The sequence below is a fragment of the Lycium barbarum genome, chromosome 7, assembly GCF_019175385.1.
Source record: "Lycium barbarum isolate Lr01 chromosome 7, ASM1917538v2, whole genome shotgun sequence".
Classification (NCBI taxonomy): domain Eukaryota; kingdom Viridiplantae; phylum Streptophyta; class Magnoliopsida; order Solanales; family Solanaceae; genus Lycium; species Lycium barbarum.
The window spans coordinates 130,692,042-130,711,874 of record NC_083343.1 but is presented as its reverse complement, the minus strand read 5'-3'; the positions used below and the strand labels follow the sequence as shown (position 1 = coordinate 130,711,874).

The window sequence follows — 19,833 nt, the reverse complement described above, 5'->3', positions numbered from 1 at the left end:
CGGATCTGTTCGTGGTTCGAGTGTAGATTCGAGGCCTCGACGCCCCCAGTTCACTACACTCGAAGAAGGTAAACGATCCTTCTTCAATTGGTTTAATGTTAGTCTAATAATTAACAAGTGTTTATGTGGTCATACATGCTTTGTTGCCTCAGTTGGTTAATTTTAGCTCAGTAGCCTAGCAGCATTATGTACATTCCTGTTTTCTAGTTAATTTAGTTTCGGTTAGTAGCTAAAATATTTAAAGGTTCATGTCTCATTTTGGCCTAGTTTCCAGTTTAGAAATTGACAGAATCTATCTGTTTACATCTTAATTTTAGTTTAGTTTAATTTCAATTTTTGTTAGTAAGACAGTATATTCTTCAATCAAACTCACATGATTCAATTCGCATAACTTGATATCTATGTATATGTGTGATCATTGCTTTGTGGTTTACCCAACTCTGTTTACTTCCCTGCCCTTCCAAGGTGCTTGAAACCTTTGGAATTTGTCGCGGCATTGGAAATAGGATGGTGGTGACCCCTTAGTTTTCTTCACTTTTGTTGTCATATTTTGCACTAAAACTGCTGTTTATTATATTTACTGCTGTATTTTGAGGATTAGTTGCTGTGTGTTCAAGGCTCAAGCTGTGTAGTTGCTATCTTGATCAGATCTATCGTGTTACTGCCTATTCCTTTTGTGATTCCTACATTGCAAGTGTACCATGTTTGGATTATGTATATATATCCCTACAAGTGTGATAACATGAACAATGAGATTCTCAACTTGTTTTTCAAACCAGTAGATGTTTACTTGTGGATTTTGGGATAAATTCAAGTCTGTTGATAAATAATTTAAAAGCAAAAACTTGTTTGAATATAGATGAGAAGATTATGTCCTACTCTTGTTTTGAATTAACTTGAAGAGATTAATGCGCTTAGTTCTTTTCTTCAATTGAATCCTACAGCAATTACTTTTAATTATGGAAATCTGATCAGCTGATATGTGTAATTTTACCATATATCCATTTGCCTTGCCGGATATTATCAATGGATATTTGATCTGTTATTTGCAATTTAGCTTTGCACTGATAGGAAGAAACAGATTATAAAAAAAAATAGAATTTCTAGGAGCCATTTCATATATGGATTTTGTTAACCCTGTTTGTATTCCCCATATCATGTTGTCTAAGTTGGAAATGACCTGTTGAGACCTCTTCCCTGTTTTAATCAGCTGCTGCTCGTAGGTTTTTAAAAAAAATAATTCTAAAGCCTATATCTCTTTAACTGCCATTGGATTGATTGGTGTAGAGGGTTTAACATTTATTCTCGTAGTTCTAGTGTTGTCCATGAAATTAGTTTGGGTTTAGCTGCTGTATTATTAGTAAATTGGGTTGTTAGTTTAGTAATTTCCTTTGATCTCAATACATTTTTATTATGCTTTCATTTTTATGCGTTTTCCGTTTAGGGTAAATTAGTCCAGTTAAAACTTTGTTTGAGATTAGAAAAAGCGATCATCAGCTGTATGTAAAATCTCTCTTTGGTTTGTTCAAAACTTGATAGAAATGTAATATATAATTAAGTTTCCTGAGTTGTGTGATGCTTGATTTTTCTTTAACTCAGTTTCATGGGTAAAGCACCTTTCTAAATAAGTATAAGTCCCTGTGTAGATGAATGTTTGGTTTGGTTATTGAGATACCAAGATAACTATGGTAAGAGGTTATCATTTGGGCTGTCTGCCATTATGTGTTCAATTGCCTTGTCATATGTATTTGATGTGGATTTTCATACTTAGTTGACATTCTAAAAAAACTATTACATGATAATTCGTTTGATTCATGCCTTGATGAGTGATCTACAAGATCTAGCAGTTGTGTTGATTGGTAGCATTTAAGTCTGCTTGCTAGTTGGATATATGTTCATCTCACCTTTCTTTGTTGCTAATCTGGAGAATGTTCTCATGAATATTGCTGAGTATATGCTGGACTTCTATGTGTGGTTATCGCACACACACAAGGCACTGGTTCTGGTACTTGTTTAATCCGAAATGAGACTGCGGAGTTTTTTTTTATCTTTACTGTGCAGCAGTTTATTAGATTATTGTGTTTGGTTTCTATTTGAGTACAATAAGACACTAGAGTTGATGATAAAATAGTTAACTTCTCTGCTGGGTTAGTTGATAATCTGTGCGCTAATGGATTCGAGCAGCTCTATAAAGCATGTTATATTTCTGCATCCATTCAACGTTATATGCTAAGTATAATTGTATCAATTATGTATGTGACTGGTATACTTTAGCCCACACATTTAAGGGGAGGTTAGATTGGTCATTATGGATTAAGCTTGAGCCCTCCCCGGTGTTAGCCATGTCTGGGATTCATGAAATCCCTTGGAACTTGTGCAACATCGGGAAGACGAGGGAGAAAGCTTTACAATATTTACCTTTTATACCTCTTTATGAATGCGTATACATGAGATATACTTGAATATACACATTATAATACATAATCTACTAATTTGTTGTGTGTATATTTTACGTGTTCAATCTTATTCATCGACTATATACTAATCCTTTTCTTTTCATTTTTTTTGCATGACATCTCGCATACGAGTCCAAGCGACTCGTCATCTTCTCCCGCATTTCGGCGTTGGGCCAAAAGCCCAACACAACTCCTCTCGAGTCAGCCCCATACAGTAGCAGCCAATCCGCAGCCAAACAGGAAAATAAAAAATCTGGGCCGAAGCCCAATAGGCGTAACAACAGCAGCAACACATATAAATTGTTACTGGGCCGAAGCCCAGTTGCAAACAGATCACAGCAGTCCAAATGGACCAAGCCCATTTACATTATTTCTACCCCTCTATTTTTATTTTTGTGTGTATTTAACGTGTATTGTATGACTAACATTTTTGTTTGCTAATTTAGATAAACCTCAGTGACATTAAGGGTTTTAGTTTAGTAATGGGTAGTTAATTCCACTAATTACATTCATTTCTATTTATATTCTAAACTATTTATAATATCTATAATATTTATTTGAGTAATTGATTTTCAAATAGTATGCCTACATATTTTTGGGTTAAAGGAATAACTTTTCATTCTTACCATCTTAGGAATTTTAAAACGTCACTAACACAAAATATGAATCCGATTATATTTTATAAACATTTTCAAGATTTACCCACCATATTCATCATATTTAAGAATATAAGTCTAGGCATTTCTACACCACCATATTCATATAACATCATTTTTATCTAAAGATCACATTTGTCAAATCATCTTTTAAAAGGCTATTATTCATAGGCAAATTACCTTATTTTCTACAAATCTTATTCTTGAATAACATTACTATATTTTTCATTTAAGGCCTAAGCAATATTTTTGAGTCTCATTTAACATTTAGAATCTTCTTTTACGCAAATTATTATGTTTTCTACAAGTATTATTTTAAACAACACTATTACACTTTCGTTTAAAACCTTAATAACATTTATAAGTCGTGTTTTCAAAATAACATTAGAAGTACTCTTTTATACAAATTATTATTTTCTACAAGTCCTATTTCAAATAACATTCTTACATGGCTATTTACCACTTTAGTTATATTTACAAAGCTATGTTCTTTTCTATAATACTATATTTACACTTAGCCTAACTAATCGTAAGTCCGGTCGGTTAACCATTGTTAATGGATCTTAAAGGGTGCCTAATATCTTCCCTTTAGACTAATTGAACCCTTACCTAGAATCTTAATCTTAAGTTTCGCAGACCTTAAACAGAGTTAACTTTAAACATAACTTTAATAAACTTTAGGTGTCCTAATTCACCATAAATAATTAGGTGGCGACTCCTTAAAATAAATAAAAAATAGGAATCATCAATATATTGTACTCTAATTTAACCTGATTAAAATGGAGTACGACACTCACAACATTTAAGTAGGATATGCATCCAGGTTTTTATCTCTCCCTCACATATATGAATGTTGAATATTCTTGTCAAATCTATTTCTATTAATAATGATTTATGTTGCAGTGTGACTATCACCAAAGGGATTATTTTCTCATTTGTTTTCCCGAAGTGAGAATTCCAGAATTGTTCAATTATCAGTTTATAAATCAAATTGTGATCTTAATTGATCTGAACCCATCTTGGTATACTGATAAATTCATGGGGTTTTCGATATGTTGTGGTCCTAATAGTGAGTATTGGAATTTAGTAGCTACATTGGTTTGCAAATCTGACCCTGAAAGAAAACTTTCCTTGAAGTATTGGATCCGAAATTATTGTACCGCGGATCCTGTCATGTGTTTCGTCTACATACCATTTGAAACATTGTGGCATGCTTCTGACAATAAAACCCAAATGATTATTACCTGTTTGAGGTATTTTCAGTGTACGGACAGGGAGCATATTGGGGAATTCGCCTGGAGTATGACAATAAAGATACTGCAGCGACAACTGAAATTGGCTGCTTTATGGTGCTTGAGCAACCAGACCCATCACTCAATTCTAGCTCGCGGGTGTATGCTGAGCATAACATTGCAACAGACAGGGGACTGCATTTGGGCAATGAGAACAAAGATGTAGAGGTGGATCAAACAGCAATGGTAGTTCAAAAGGAACATGAATCTCAGAATGTTGAGCTGACTAGAGTTTGTGATAGCCCATCAAGGAAAATGGGCGATGCTTCAAGAAAGAGAAAAAGAAAAAGAAAGAGAAAGAGAAAGAGAAATAGAAACAAACAGAAAGATAGCAGGGACAGATGAGACTACCTGCTCTTATTTCACCAACAAGCACACATGATTTTGATTGGATCTTGAAAAACCTCTTCCTTTGCTAGCAAAAACATGTCACTGAAAGGAGAAAATCGAGGTTAGCCTTGAAAATATCTGGAGAATTCTAGTGTTCATACGTATTTTTACCATTAATTTCATGTTTCTTTGATGTAGGAAGCATCTATCCAATCAGATATTCAAAACAAACAAGATTTAATGATCAAAGCCAAGTGTGTGGAGCTATGTAAGTAAGCATTTGTTGACAAGAGCGGAATGGAATCCTTTTGCCATTAAAAGTTTGGTTACTCCATTATTTTCATTTTCTTTTTACCATTTTGTCGAGAAAGGTGCCTGATTTTGCTATGGTCGTTATTCATTTTTTTTTGGGTCGCTTTAGGCCTCTCCAGTGTCTCTTTCAGTATAGCTAAACACAAGGTACCCGGTGATATCATTCTCAGGTAACGGGGCAGTTCTACTTGTTTTAATTTTTCCCCTTGGATGTTGTAGTAGTATGGACGCTGGAAATTGTTTTAAAATGATAGCCTATACTATTATAGACAAATATGTGGTTTTTATCTTTAGATTCGTGTTATGTGTCTCGAGTATACTTGATCGCATGAAATATTTTTTTGTTGCTGCAGATGGCTATTCCATTTATGGTCTAAGTACCATTGTTTGTCCTACTGCAAAGGTATCTTTAAGCAACTGGTTCCCCCATCAGAATTTCCAAAGTCAAAATGAAATTTATTCCTAGTAATTTGGAAATGAATTTTAACCTTTAAGTACAGCTGCTTATCCTGCTGCAAAGTCCCAAACTCTTTTCAGTTCCGCGCGAGGAGATGTAGTAACATACTGAAATTGGCTGCTCCACGGTATTTGAGCAACTAGAGCCATCATGCACTTCTAGTTCGCAGGTGTCTGCTGAGCATAATTGCAACATACAAGGACTACATTGGGGCTACGAGAATGAAGATTTAGAGGTGGATCAAGCAGCAATGGTTTTGTTTTGCATCAAGTATCAGGTTTGTCCTCCTTGATTGAATTTGATATTCGTAATTGCAATATATTGGATGGGCTTCCTGAGGAACTTGAATCTTGGCACTCCTTTCTATATGCATATTATCATTTAACCAAGCTGAAGTATGCCAGAGATGGATTTTTCATCGATTTGGCGATTAGATTAATGCACATGTCTCATAAATTTCCTATGCTAGCTTCAATATTGAGTTCTCTCTCTTTCACCTTTTAGCCGTCTGGGCTCCTGGAGGGAAAAAAAAAAGAGAAAGTGAATATTTTAGATGATAAAAGCAATGGTCTGGGGTGGCTGCTTGAAATAAACGGTTATTTTTGTGTCCTGATCCTAATATATACCATGTGAAGTGCGTGATTGCTCAGATATTTGATGCCTTAATTATCTGATATATATATATATATATATATATATATATATATATATATAATATCTTATCGATGTCACATCATTTGCCATTTTCCTTGACTTACACATCAGAGTGCCACATCTTTGTTGAAATAAATAAAGTTACTGTCATTATGTTGGATGCAAAATTAGTAGTGAACCACGTTAGTATAACAACTAATATCCAAATTTTATTGGTTCTAGATTATCCAAGAAGTTAGAATTGGTGCACCGGCACTATTGGTTCTATATTCTCTTTTTTGAGTCACAATCGTTATTGCTTAACTTTTGACTTGGTTGCGCTTTTTGTTGAGGTGCTGTTGTTGCCTATTGTTTTGGTCTACTGTTGGCTTGATTGCAGTTTTCCTTCGCGCTTGAGTTTTTTTTTTTTTTTTTTTGGTATTTCTTTCATCTTGCTTGAATTTGTATTTTCTCTGCTGATTTGGGATTTTTCAGTGTATTTGGTGTTTCTCTGTGTATCCTTTGTTATTTCATGCCTTTCACCCTAAAGAAAGTGATGAAATCAGTGGAGGAAAGTGATAATAAAATAGAAACATGTAAACAAATCCATAAACAAGTGAGAGTGTAACGAACATACTGGAAACTGGAAAGGGTATAGGATTAAATCGATATACTTACTTTATTTTCAAACCTAAAAGCTTATTACTCGGTCAATTATTAGTTGGAAAATGATATCCAACTACTTCATACATTCTTAGAAATTTTTAATATGAATTAAGCTCTTCAATTGTATAGCTAGCTTGTGTATCATTTGCCAGGTTTAGTACTCAAATAAATTTTACTCAAATAAATTTCTTTAGTTCTCATGTATTTTCCTTGTTTGATTAGTTGCTATATTTAATTTAACATGCCTGAAGAATATGACGAAGGAAAGAGATTAAGCTGTTAAATGACACGTTTATTAGATATGACTTCACATCTGGAAATTCTGAAGCCTGAAAGGAAAAAGCCATAGAAGCGTGCCAATGGGATATTCTGGATTCTACTTCTTAGCCTTTGATTGTATGTAGCAGATCATGTCTTCCAGGTTCTGAAATTGTTTTCCCTCCTTGTTGCAGCTTTCATTTTATATCTTTAATGTGATGGAATGAAGATAATTGGCACAACAAATATATATGACCCTTCAGTAGAGAAAGTGGTGCACTATGGTTAGCCGCTCCTTTTATCTCTATTTTTAAATACTAGAATTGAATCTTGTCTCAACAAGGAGACATCCTTATTATCTTTTTCATTTTGCCATTCAGACGGTCAATTCAGAAAATCTGCAATTGCTAAGTTTGTTCCTGCCTACAAGCTTCCTTTACTGACAGCTTTTACTAAAGAAGCACCAGATTACATAGTGTAATTTGTGGGATGATGCCTAGGGTATTCGAGTACGTGTTTTCAAGTACAGTTCAACTGAAAATTTGGCGGCTAGTCTTCAGCGGGGACTTGAAATTATTACTCATCGACAAAGTACATCTTTGAGGCGCTCCTCTGTCAGATTTTCTTGCAAGCAGGCTGATATTAGTGCAATTATACCAGTTGCTAAAGTTGATGTTGGAGTTCAAACTGTTACAAAAGATGATGAATCATTTGAAAGAGGTTCAATGTTTTTGTGCAGTAAATGTAAAGCCAGAAATTCGCTACAAAAGCTTAAAGACGCCGATGATGGTTCAAATTTGCAGTTGGTACCTGTAATGTGGATTACAGTAGGTATCTGAAACTGGATCACAGTCCTGTGAGAACTTACAGATTCAAGTACCTAAAGCATGTTTGAAGCTTTTTGAAATGGAGATTTTGGTTCTCTTAGTCTTGCATGATTCTTATGCGTGTAATAATCATCTTAACTCTTTACAGGCAGTAGAAAATGTCTTGGCTGGAGCTATACGGAGAGAGATGGCACTTGAAGATATATGTTCCAAGCAAACTTCTGAAATCACGCAACTCAACCGTTTGGTATGTATCAAATTGTTCAAAACCTGCCAATTTTCATTATTTCCTCATCTCTTTGACCTGCTTTGCAACCAATGGCAGATCCAGCAATACAAACATGAACGAGAATGCAATGCTATAATTAGCCAAACACGTGAAGATAAGATCATTCGCCTTGAGAGTTATATGGATGGAATTTTACCAAAGGAGGAGTTCATGGAGGATGAGTTTTTGGCACTGATTCATGAGCAGGAGGCATGCATTTGTCCTTAAATTTGTCTTCTGCAATATTTTTGTTTCCCCTAAACATGTTGCATTTGTCATTTGCTTGCAGCTTCTGAAGGCAAAGTATGAGAATCATCCTGAAGTTCTAAGTGACAGACTTGCACTAAGAATAGTTCAAGAGCAACTGGAGCGGTATCGTTACTTCTTTGACTTAGGTGAGAGGGATGTGTTGCTGGAGGAGATTCAGGATTTGAGGAGCGAGCTACATTTTTATCTGGACTCTTCACCAAAGTCATCCAGGAAAGGAAATTCTCTTCTACAATTAACATATCCATGTGAGCCCAGTGTGCCTCTAGCTTTATCCACAATTGAAGAGTCAAATGAGGAGAGTTCTGAACAAAGATTTGAAAGGGAGAGAATTCAGTGGACTGAAACATAGAGTAAGTGGATTTATCTCGTAGAAGAGTTGAGGTTAGACCTACAAAGTACCCGCACCTTGTCTGAAAAACGAAGACAAGAACTAGATTTGGAAAAGAAATGCTCGGAAGAGCTGAAAGAAGCAATGCAGAGGGCAATGCAGGGCCATGCACGAATGATTGAACAGTGTGCTGAACTTGAAGAAAGACATATTCAACTGCTTGCAAGGCACGGGAAGGTCCAAGTTGGTATAGAGGATGCTAAAAAAGCAGCCACAAAAGCAGGAGTAGGAGGTGCTGAATCTAAATTCATAAATGCTCTTGCTGCAGAAATTTCAGCTCTGAGAGTGGAGAGGGAAAAGGAAAGGCACTATTTTAGGGATGAAAACAAGGAGCTTCAGAACCAACTCAGGGATACTGCTGAAGCTGTACAAGCAGCTGGTGAATTACTTGCACGGCTTAAAGAAGCAGAAGAAGATATTGCAGCTGCAGAGGTGAGTTTTGAATCCATTGTTTTCTTTCTACTATTTATTCCATCAGTGCATATATTGTTGTTATTGCAGCAGTTGAATAGTCTTATAGTCAGCTAGACACAAGTAACTCTTCTTTGTGTCGGCGACCACTTCCTTTACATCTCTTCGCAGCAGCCCTCTTCTAAACCCACACGCTGTCTCTATCTCTCTCCGTTTTTAGTAATTTTTTCGTTGGTTTAACATGAGATTCTGAACAATGACTATTCAGCTATTCAGTGTTTAACTGACGGACTTGATACCCATATTCTGGTTCCTCATTAAATAAAAAAGAAGTTCGAGGAAATGCTTTAGTTGAAAAGTTACCGGGAAAATAGATGTAATACTGGTTGGTAGAGACGTGCGCGCTTGAATGATTAATATCTTTTACATGGTAAAATAAATTCCATTAATATTCTAAGGGAGACCATTGCATATAAACTGTAAGTTTACACATATAGATTAAGGTTCCTCCTACTCTCTAGAAACAAAGAAGCATCTCCGATATCTAAATGAACTCTTAGGAGCAATATGACTTAACTAGGAAGTATGACCTTGCTGTTATATATGTGCTCTCTCTTATTCTGTCTTTGTGTTGCTGGTTACTTTTGCTTGTAATAGACTTTGTATACGGCAAAAACCGGATATATGCAAGACCGGTGAGACCGGGGACCGGAGATAAGAAGAAACAGGCATGATCACCAAGTCTTCCCTTAGAACTGGTGATATTGCACCGGCTGCGGTTGACCTGAGAAAAGTGAAGCAAATCTGTTTGGTCCGGTGAAACTCCGCATCACAGCCAGTCCGGTTTCAGCATGACTGAGTTGATCGTGGCCGTTGGTCAGGTTTCAGCATGACCGAGTTGATCGTGACCGTTAGTCCGGTTAATCAGTTACAAAATCGCCACGCGTCAGCATCGTTCTGTCACATTGTATCGACGACCGTACGACCCAACCTTATCCTTTTAGGGTTTACTTTATTCTGAAAAAGGCTTTATGTTGTATGCAAGGTCCATAAGGCAAAACTATAAATATGAGGCATTTCCCTACTTTTAAGGGTTAGCTTTTAGAGATCTAGAACATTGTAATAAAAAATATCTATATTGAAGCTCTCTCATTTGGTTCGGAAAAGTGGTTTTGTGTGTTTGTTCATCCAATATAGTTGGCCTAACCAATAAGTACCTATGTCTTTGTTCAGATCATTAATACGTATATCCACATATCCTAAGCTATATTACGCAAATCCACAAATATTTCTTATAAATCCAAAATAGATTAAAGTTCTTCCACATATCTTATATCTCACTTATAAATTTAATTGATTACCTAAATTCGGGGTAAACAGTTTGGCGCCCACCGTGGGGCTAGGATAATAGTGGTCTCTTAATCTTGGCTTCTATCTCTTACCCGTTGAAATTAAAAAATCTTTTGTTCATCTCTATGAAAATGGACCAAATGGCAAGTAGTAGACAATCTGGTCACGTCAACAACAATGAGATTGTGGCCGAAAACGAGAACATGGGTTACGGGGCTTACCAACAGATCCCATCGACCCCACTTTCGTTGATTTGAGGGAGGGCCTCAACCGGCAGAACACCGTGAACCAGGAGAATGTCGCCCAACCGGCCACGGATCTCTTAAATACTCACAATTTAATTACTTTGTCCCAGGCGCAAGGCCGGAAGTACCGCAAACCTCGGATGAGATTAACTTACGTTTAATTTTGAAATGTTGCAGGAATAGAGAGCTGCAATTGCCGAACAAGGAGTCGCAATAGCCCAGTTGCAAAGCAAAAATGATGAAACGGCCCCAGAGAGGACGAAAAGTGTTGCCGAACCCATAAGGGACGAAATATAGATGGTCGAGAGTAATGGATCCGGAGCTGGTTCATCCACCGAAGTTATGAGAATGCTCGAAACTTTGGCGAAGCATGTAGACTCAACTAAGAAGAGAATGAAAATATATAACTCTCGGGTGGACCAGATCCCGGGGGCTCCGCCTATTCTGAAAGGACCAGATTTGAAGAGGTAAATCCAAAGGCCTTTTCCTCCGAGTGTGGCTCCGAAATTAATCCCGAAGAGGTTCAAAATGCTGGATATCCAGAAATATGATGGCACAACGGACCCGCAGGAACACGTGACTTCATACACCTGTGCCATAAAAGGCAATGACGTCGAAGAGGATGAAATTGAATTCGTGTTGTTGAAAAAGTTCGGGGAAACTCTGTCGAAGGGAGAATTGACTTGGTATGATCACCTGCCCGAGCATTCAATCACTTCTTTCGAAATGCTCGCGGATGCGTTCATAAAAGCTCATGCCGGTGCCAAAAAGGTGCAGGCCCGAAAGACGGATATTTTTTGCATTGCCCAAAGGGACGATGAATTACTACGAGAGTTTATCAACCAATTCCAAAGGGAACAGATGGAACTCCCTCCGGTTCCGGAGGAATGGGCTGCACAAACTTTCACCAAAGGGCTTAATCCTCGGAGCTCGACAACCTCGTTCAAACTAAAAGAAAACTTGCTGGCTTGCTGGAATACGAGGCTGTGACCTGGGTTGACGTTCATAACAGGTATGAATCAAAGATCCGGGTAGATGATGACCAGCTTAAGCTCCTCCCGGGACCTGTAAATATGAGCAAAAGCTCTGAGAGATCGAGAAAAAATTACGAGCCGGAGTCAAGGCCATCAAGGGAAAGGTACAGGTCGTACTCTCATTCAGAAAAGCCAAGCTGCAGGTTAAAAATATCGAGGGTTGGTCCCAGCTAATTCTCCGATCGGGATGTTAAACGGACCGAGCGGCCATCGAACAATCGAGGTATGTCATTTAGAAGTGATGTTGGGAGCTCGGCTACCAACAGAGACCTACCGAGGATATCGGAGTACAACTTTAACATTAATACCTCAGATCTCGTCTCGGTCATAGGCCGCATCGCAGAAGCAAGATGGCCGAGACCATTAAGATCAGATCCCGGTCAGCGGGACCCGAACGTAATATGTGAATACCAGAGAACCCATGGGCACATAACTAAAGACTGTCGCCAATTGAGAGAGGAGGTGGCCCGGTTACTGAAAAATGGTCACCTTCGAGAGTTCCTGAGTGAACGAGCTAAAAGCCATTACAAGGAACGGGAATCTCATAAACGGGCTGAACCAGTGGAACCTCAGCATATAATCAACATGATTATCGGGGATACTGATGCTCCTCAAGGGTCGGTGATGAAACGGACAAAGGTTTCCATTGTTCGTGAGAAGCGTATGCGGGATTATGTATCCGAGGGTTCCATCTATTTCAACAATGAGGATGCAGAAGGCATCATTCAACCGCACAATGATGCATTGGTAATCTCTATTTTTATTTTTAAATCGCAAGTTAAACATATTTTGATTGACCCAGGTAGCTCGGCCAACATCATCCGATGGAGAGTGATTGAACAGTTAAGGCTACTCGACTAGATCGTACCGGTAGCCCGCAGTGGGTTCAATATGGCAAGTGAAACCACGAAGGGAGAGATTTCTTTGCCGATCAACATTGACGGCACCATTTAGCAAACGGTGTTCTATGTAATCGAAGAGGATATGAAGTATAATGCATTACTGGGTAGACTGTGGATACATAGCATGAGGGTCGTGCCATCGACATTGCATTAGCTGCTGAAATTCCTGACCCCGGAAGAGATAAAAACCATCCGAGGAGAACAGCTCGCCGCAAGGGAGATGTTCGCGGTCGAAGACACATCACCCCTTCCCAAAAAATCGGACTCGGATGAACTAGTCGGTGGCAAGGACTCTAAATAGCAACTAAAGTACATGTGTTCGACAACGGAGCAGAATGGGTTGGACCCAGGGCATGAAGAGGATGATTTCCGTGTACCCAGATCGTTCGTCTTGCCGGATGACTCGGATGCAACCAAGTCTACAGTAGAGGAGTTGGAGCAAGTCATCTTGTTCGAATGTCTGCCGGATAGAAAGGTATACCTGGGCACGGGGTTAACCTCGGAGCTCAGGAACAAGTTAATTAAATTTCTTCAAGCTAATGTTGATTGTTTCGCATGGTCCCATATAGATATGACAGGTGTATCACTAGGAGTGACGACTCACAAGCTCAGCCTCGATGGGAGGTTTCCCCCGGTGAAGCAGAAGAGAAGGCCCATGGCAGAGGCAAAACATGCCTTCATGATGGATGAGGTAATAAAGCTTTTGAAAATAGGCTCAATCCGGGAGGTAAAGTACCTGGACTGTCTAGCTAACGTAGTAGTGGTGTCGAAAAAAGGTAATAAATTTCGAATGTGCGTTGATTATAAGGATCTAAACAAAGCATGCCCGAAGGATTCATTTCCTATGCCTCATATCAATAGAATGATCGATGCGACGGCCGGGCATGAGATGTTAAATTTTCTCGATGCTTACTCCGAATATAACCAAATCCAGATGAACCCGGAGGATCAAGAGAAAACATCCTTTATTACCCGGTATGGGACTTATTGTTACAATGTCATGCCCTTCGGGTTAAAAAATGCCGGTGAAACTTATCAACGCCTAGTTAATGGAATGTTCGAAGAACAAATAGGGAAAACAATAGAGGTTTATATTGACGACATGGTGGTCAAGTCCCTGGAAACAGAGGACCATTTAAAGCATTTTCAGGAAACCTTCGATGTATGAAAAATGAGCTTTCGATGTCCGGTCTGGCAAATTTTTGGGTTTCATGGTGTCAAACCGGGGGATTGAAATCAACCTGAACAAGATCAAAGCCATCTAGGATATTGAGGTGGTGAATAACGTTAAAGGAGTACAGAGGCTCACCGGAAGGATAACGGCGCAGAGTTTTTTCATATCAAGGTCTTCGGATAAAAGTCACTGTTTTTTCTCCTTACTAAGGAAGAAGAATGACTTCGTCTGGACACCGAAGTGCCAAAGAGTTTTGCAAGAATTGAAAAGGTACTTGTCCAGCCCGCCACTACTGCACACACCGAAAGCGGACGAGCAACTCTTTCTCTACCTTGTCGTATCCAAGGTAGCGGTAAGTGGTGTTTTGGTCTGAGAAGAATTAGGTACGTAATTCCCTATATATTATGTGAGTAGAACTTTAGGGGATGCGGAGACCCGTTATCCCCACCTAGAAAAGTTGGCACTGGCATTGGTAAGTGCTTCTAGAAAGCTCAAACCTTACTTTCAAAGCCATCTGATATGTGTAGTGACTACTTATCCTCTAAAGAACATTATACATAAACTGAAATTGTTGGGTAGACTGGCCAAATGGGCCGTAGAGATTAGCGGATATGACATCGAATATAAACCCCGGACGACCATTAAGTCCCGAATCTTAGCCGATCTTGTGGCATATTTTGCCCCGGCTATGGTCCCCGAGGTTGAGAAAGAACTTCTGCTAACCTCGGGAAAGGCTTCGGGTATTTGGTCGTTACATACGGATGGGGCCTCGAACCTCAAATGTTCCGGGATAGGAATCGTCCTTAAAACACCTGTCGGGGATACCATTCGACAGTCGATTAGAACTATTAAATTGACTAACAATGAAGCCGAGTATGAGGCTATGATTGTAGGTTTGGAATTAGCTCGGAGTATAGGGGCTGAAATAATCGAAGCAAAATGCGATTCTTTCTTGGTCGTTAACCAAGTAAATGGCGTCTTCGAGGTCAAGGATGAACGGATGCAAAGGTATCTGGAAAAAACCCAAGTGATACTACACCGGTTTAAAGAGTGGACCATGCAGCATATACCTCGGGAGCAGAACTGCGAAGCTGATGCATTGTCCAACTTGGGATCTTCGGTCGAAGGGGAAGCAATCAACCTCGTCACTATGGTGCACTTGATGAATTCGTTGATAGAAAACGGGCATGCTGAAATAAACACGATGGGTCTGACTTGGGATTGGCGCAACAAGTGCATCGACTAATTGCAAGATGGAAAGCTCCCGGGTGACGCAAAAGAATCACGGTCACTAAGGAAAAAAGCAGCGCGGTTCTGCTTAGTAGACGACCAATTGTATCGACGGTCTTTCTTCGAACCCCTGGCCAAGTGTTTGGGTTCCGGAGAAACCGAGTATGTGATGAGAGAAGTCCACGAGGAGACTTGCGGTAATCACTCCGATGCGGAAGCCTTAATCCAAACAATTATCAGAGCCGGTTATTACTGGAACCGGATGGAGAAAGATTCGAAGAATTTTGTCCGGAAATGTGATGGGTGTCAAAGACATGCCCCGATGATTCATCAGCCCGGAGAGTTGCTGCACTCGGTGATATCACCTTGGCCCTTCATGAAGTGAGGAATGGACATTGTTGGTCCATTGCCATGGGCACCAGGTAAGGCCCGTTTTATTTTGTTTATGACTGACTATTTCTCCAAATGGGTTGAAGCACAAGCCTCTGAAATGATTAGAGAAAAGAAGGTTATTAACTTCATATGGGACCACATTATTTGTCGTTTCGGCATCCCGGCCTAGATAACTTGTGATAACGGTCCTCAATTCATTAGCGACAAAGTCAATGATTTCCTCGAAGGGTTGAAGATCAAGAAAATCGTGTCAACTCCATATCACCCGAGTGTGAACGGACAGGCCGAATCCACGAATAAAGCAATAATTCAAAATTTAAGGAAAAGACTTGAAACATCAAAGCATCACTGGAGGGAAGTACTACCGGAGGTATTGTGGGCTTATAGAACCACATCGAAATCAAGCACGAGAGAAACACCTTTCTCGTTGGTCTACGAGGCTGAAACCCTCATCCCCGTAGAAGTTGGCGAACCGATTCTCCGATTTAGGTACACCATTGAGGAGTCAAATGAGGAGGCCATGGCCGTAAAACTCGATCTCATGGATGAACTTCGCGAAAACACGTTGGTCCATATTGCAGCTCAGAAGCAGAGAATGGAAAGGTACTACAACCGGAGGGCCAAATTTCGACATTTTCAAGTTGGAGACTTGGTGCTTCGGAAAGTTACCTTGAACACCAAGAATCCCAACGATGAAAAACTGGGTCCGAACTGGGAAGGGTCGTACAAGATAACCGAGGTAACAGGCAAAGGGTCGTATCAGCTGGAATCCATGGAGGGGAAATGGTTGCGTACTAATTGGAATGAGACTCATTTGAAGAGATACTACTGTTAAGGTATGGACACTTGTGTTTATTTTTAAACTTCTCTTTTTTGCAGAAAGTCGAGTATCGGATGGAGTTAGGTGCTAGGTTTGAAAACACATGTTGCACTCTTTTCCTTAGTGCGATTTTGTCCCAAAATGAGTTTTCCGATAAGGTTTTTAATGAGGCAACAAGTACAATATGTTACTTGATAAAAACGAGGACAAGCGCCCGGAAACTCGGAGCCGCACCCTACAAATGGGGACTTGATAGTACTGTTGACACCCAATTTTGTCCCGCCCCTCTTCCAAAATACCTATTGTCACACCCCTTTTTAACCCGGGAGTTAAAGTAGAAGTACGACATATTGGAGATTCCTATTTTTTGTCGGTTTGTTAAGGAGTCGCCACCTAATTATTTACGGTGAATTAGGACACCTAAAGTTTATTAAAGTTATATTTAAAGTTAGCTCTGTTTAGGTCTGCGAAACTTAAGATTCTAGGTAAGGGTTCAATTAGTCTAAAGGGAAGGTATTAGGCATCCTTTAAGACCCATTAACAATGGTTAACCGACCGGACTTATGATTAGCTAGGCTAAGTGTAAATATAGTATTATAGAAAAGGAAGTAGCTTTGTAAGTATGACTAAAGTTATAGATAAGCATGTAAACATGCTATTTATAAAAATAGAACTTATAAATAATAATTTGTATAAAAGAATACTCATTATGTTATTTTAAAAATACAACTTATAAATGTTGTTGAAATTTTAAATGAAAGTGTAATAGTATGATTTAAAATAATACTTGTAGAAAACACAATAACTTGTTTAAAGAGTGTAGTTAAAATAAACTAAAAGAAACAGAATATGTAATGATTATATGTATTCGACGAAAAGTGAGCTATGCCGACTCACAAATTCAAAGAGTTATCATAAGATTAATGTGGAATAAATATTAAAGGCTTCATATGAAGATTAGTATTTTAATATATATATATATATATATATATATATATATATATATATATACATATATATATATATATATATATTGTGCTAAAATTATCTCAAACAATTATGTATTTCAAGTGTTAGAAAGGAATTAAAGTGAGAAAGTTATCCGTTGAAACTAATTTGCCTTTATTTCTTAGAATAGGCTAACGTTAGTGCAAGATTTATGACGTTTTAGACTTCTAAAATAGTAAGCATAAATCAATCACTAGGTCATACTCCTTACATTCCTTTATCCACCAACACTAACCCACCACCTATAACTACTCCTCTAAACCCACCGTATCAACCCAACCAAGCTCCAACTTACCAAAATCGACCACATACTATACCTAGAGCCCGTCCAAACCCTGACACCAAAAACACCCGTAATTACACTCAGATCGCTGAACCCTTGGCTCAATTGTTCGAAAGAATGAAAGCAGCAGGCATAATACAACCGATTGAAGGAAAAATTCCCGAGCCTATCCCAAAATGGTTTGATGGTTCCAAAAGCTGCGCATACCACTCTGGAGTTGTTGGGCACGCCACTGCCGGGTTAAAAAGGGGTGTGACAGCTTGGCGACTCTCCATCGACAAAAATCATCCCACCCCGAGGGGTTGATATCCCTATCTGCTCTATTAACATTGCAGGGACAAAATGAAAAATGATAATATAACAAGAAGGCTGGAAAGGAAATGTCTATCATCAATTCGTATTTGAGAGAAAACTAGTGCATGTTTAGTTCTAAAAGAGGGTAAACTCAATTTTAACAAATGGCGGAGGACAGACAAATACCACTCATACAGATTTTAAAGAATCGAAAGAGGATATCTTGCAAAGTTCAAGTTAAGACCCCTCTTTCATTCTCTCTTAACACTGGATTTATACTTATTATTTTTTGTCTTTCCGGAACCAGTTTTATCTTTTGCGCGCAGAAGCTAAACAAACAGTTCAGCTTAATACTCCTACGTTTCGCACACATGTAACATAGATCTTATTCCTCAAATGAAGAACAACCAAAAAACATAGTCTCCCCACAAGGAAACAGAGTCAAACACAGGTATATTTCACAGATTTGAGTCACATATGAATATATTAGTACTGTCAGATATCCATATACATCTTACAGGATGTTTTTTTAGACTGCTGGTACCTAAAACAACATCTGATCATGCTGAATCAACTAGATCAAATTCTAGTTTCAGAAGCTAATATAATGCTGACAATACATAGGTCGAACTTTTGTATTTAAAACTACTTTTTGGCAATGTGAAATTTTAAGACTAGCTGAGGTAAGGATAAGAGCTTAACCAAACATACGATTTTGAGAAGACTTGCATTAATATTCTGTCAAATAAGCCATACCACAGCAAACCTCTTATTCAAACTGAAATAAAAAGGGTGACTGCTTCTTTGGTTTTTAGGCAAAAATGAAAAAAAAAGATCTATGATTCATGATTAGGGAGACATTACTACTGCAGATTGGAAACTGGTATGAAACTCGACTAGAACTCTATCAGCTCATGAAGGGAAAGCATCTAGCAAACAACATTTGTTATGGACTTAAAGAGGAGCATTCTTTGTAAAGTTAAGGAGTAAATTTGGTTAGCGACTGATTCACGATATCATTTGTGATAGCAGCCACATGATTAGATAACAACAACAAATAACAAAAACAACTCATGGAAAACAGCAGCTGTGTAAGTGGTCTGTGGGAGAGGAAATACTTAAACAAAGATAGCATCGATTTCTTTCAAAGGTAACAGGTGTAGCCAGACAAACAATTTGATTAACAACTGGATATATGGACAAACATAGAGAAAGCAATCCCCAGCTGCTCTAAGTGTAAGTATGTATCAGACCACACACCTTTTGTAGGTGCAGTGAAGTGGGTATCGATGTCTCGAATCTACACTCGAACGCGACGAATTCGAATCTAAACCCTATAAAGTAATTAGAATCTTAAAACGGAGGAAAGGGAAAGGCCAATAGAGTTATTGTTGGCTCCCTTTGTTGATTAAAATTGATGTTTTGTAGAGGATTTTTTGAGTTTCCAAAATCCTTTTCTGTCCATTTCCTCTCTTTTTCTTTTTTTTACTGATTTGAAGATGGCTATATATAAAACGAATTAGGGGGTTTTCGTGTCAAGAAGAGAGAGAGGGGCGTGGGGGACAGAAGAAGTGGAGTGACAGACGGGGTGGGGAACAAGACATGGTGGTGTCAGAGCAGTGGGGCGTGGGGTGATGGTGAAGTCAGAGGTATGGTGGAGATAACGTGACGAAGTGGGAGTGTCAGAGATGGCAGTGGGGATCACGTGGTGAAGTGGGGGTATGGGGTAGTGATGGAGGATAGAGGGTTGTTGGTGATGGAGGTGGGTGGCGACGGAGATGGGAGATGACGACGAGAGAAGGAGGCGGAGGAAGGTGGGGGGAGGTGAAGGTGTGAGGAGCGTGGAAGAAGAAGAAAGGGAAAGAAGGCGGCGGCG

At 38.8% G+C, this 19,833-nt stretch overlaps 1 pseudogene; it reads left to right on the top strand.

The window, feature by feature from the left end:
- The first annotated feature begins 3,945 nt into the window (after window positions 1–3,945).
- LOC132604430 (kinesin-like protein KIN-12B) overlaps window positions 3,946–19,833 on the top strand; it is a 31,013-nt pseudogene continuing 15,125 nt past the window's right edge.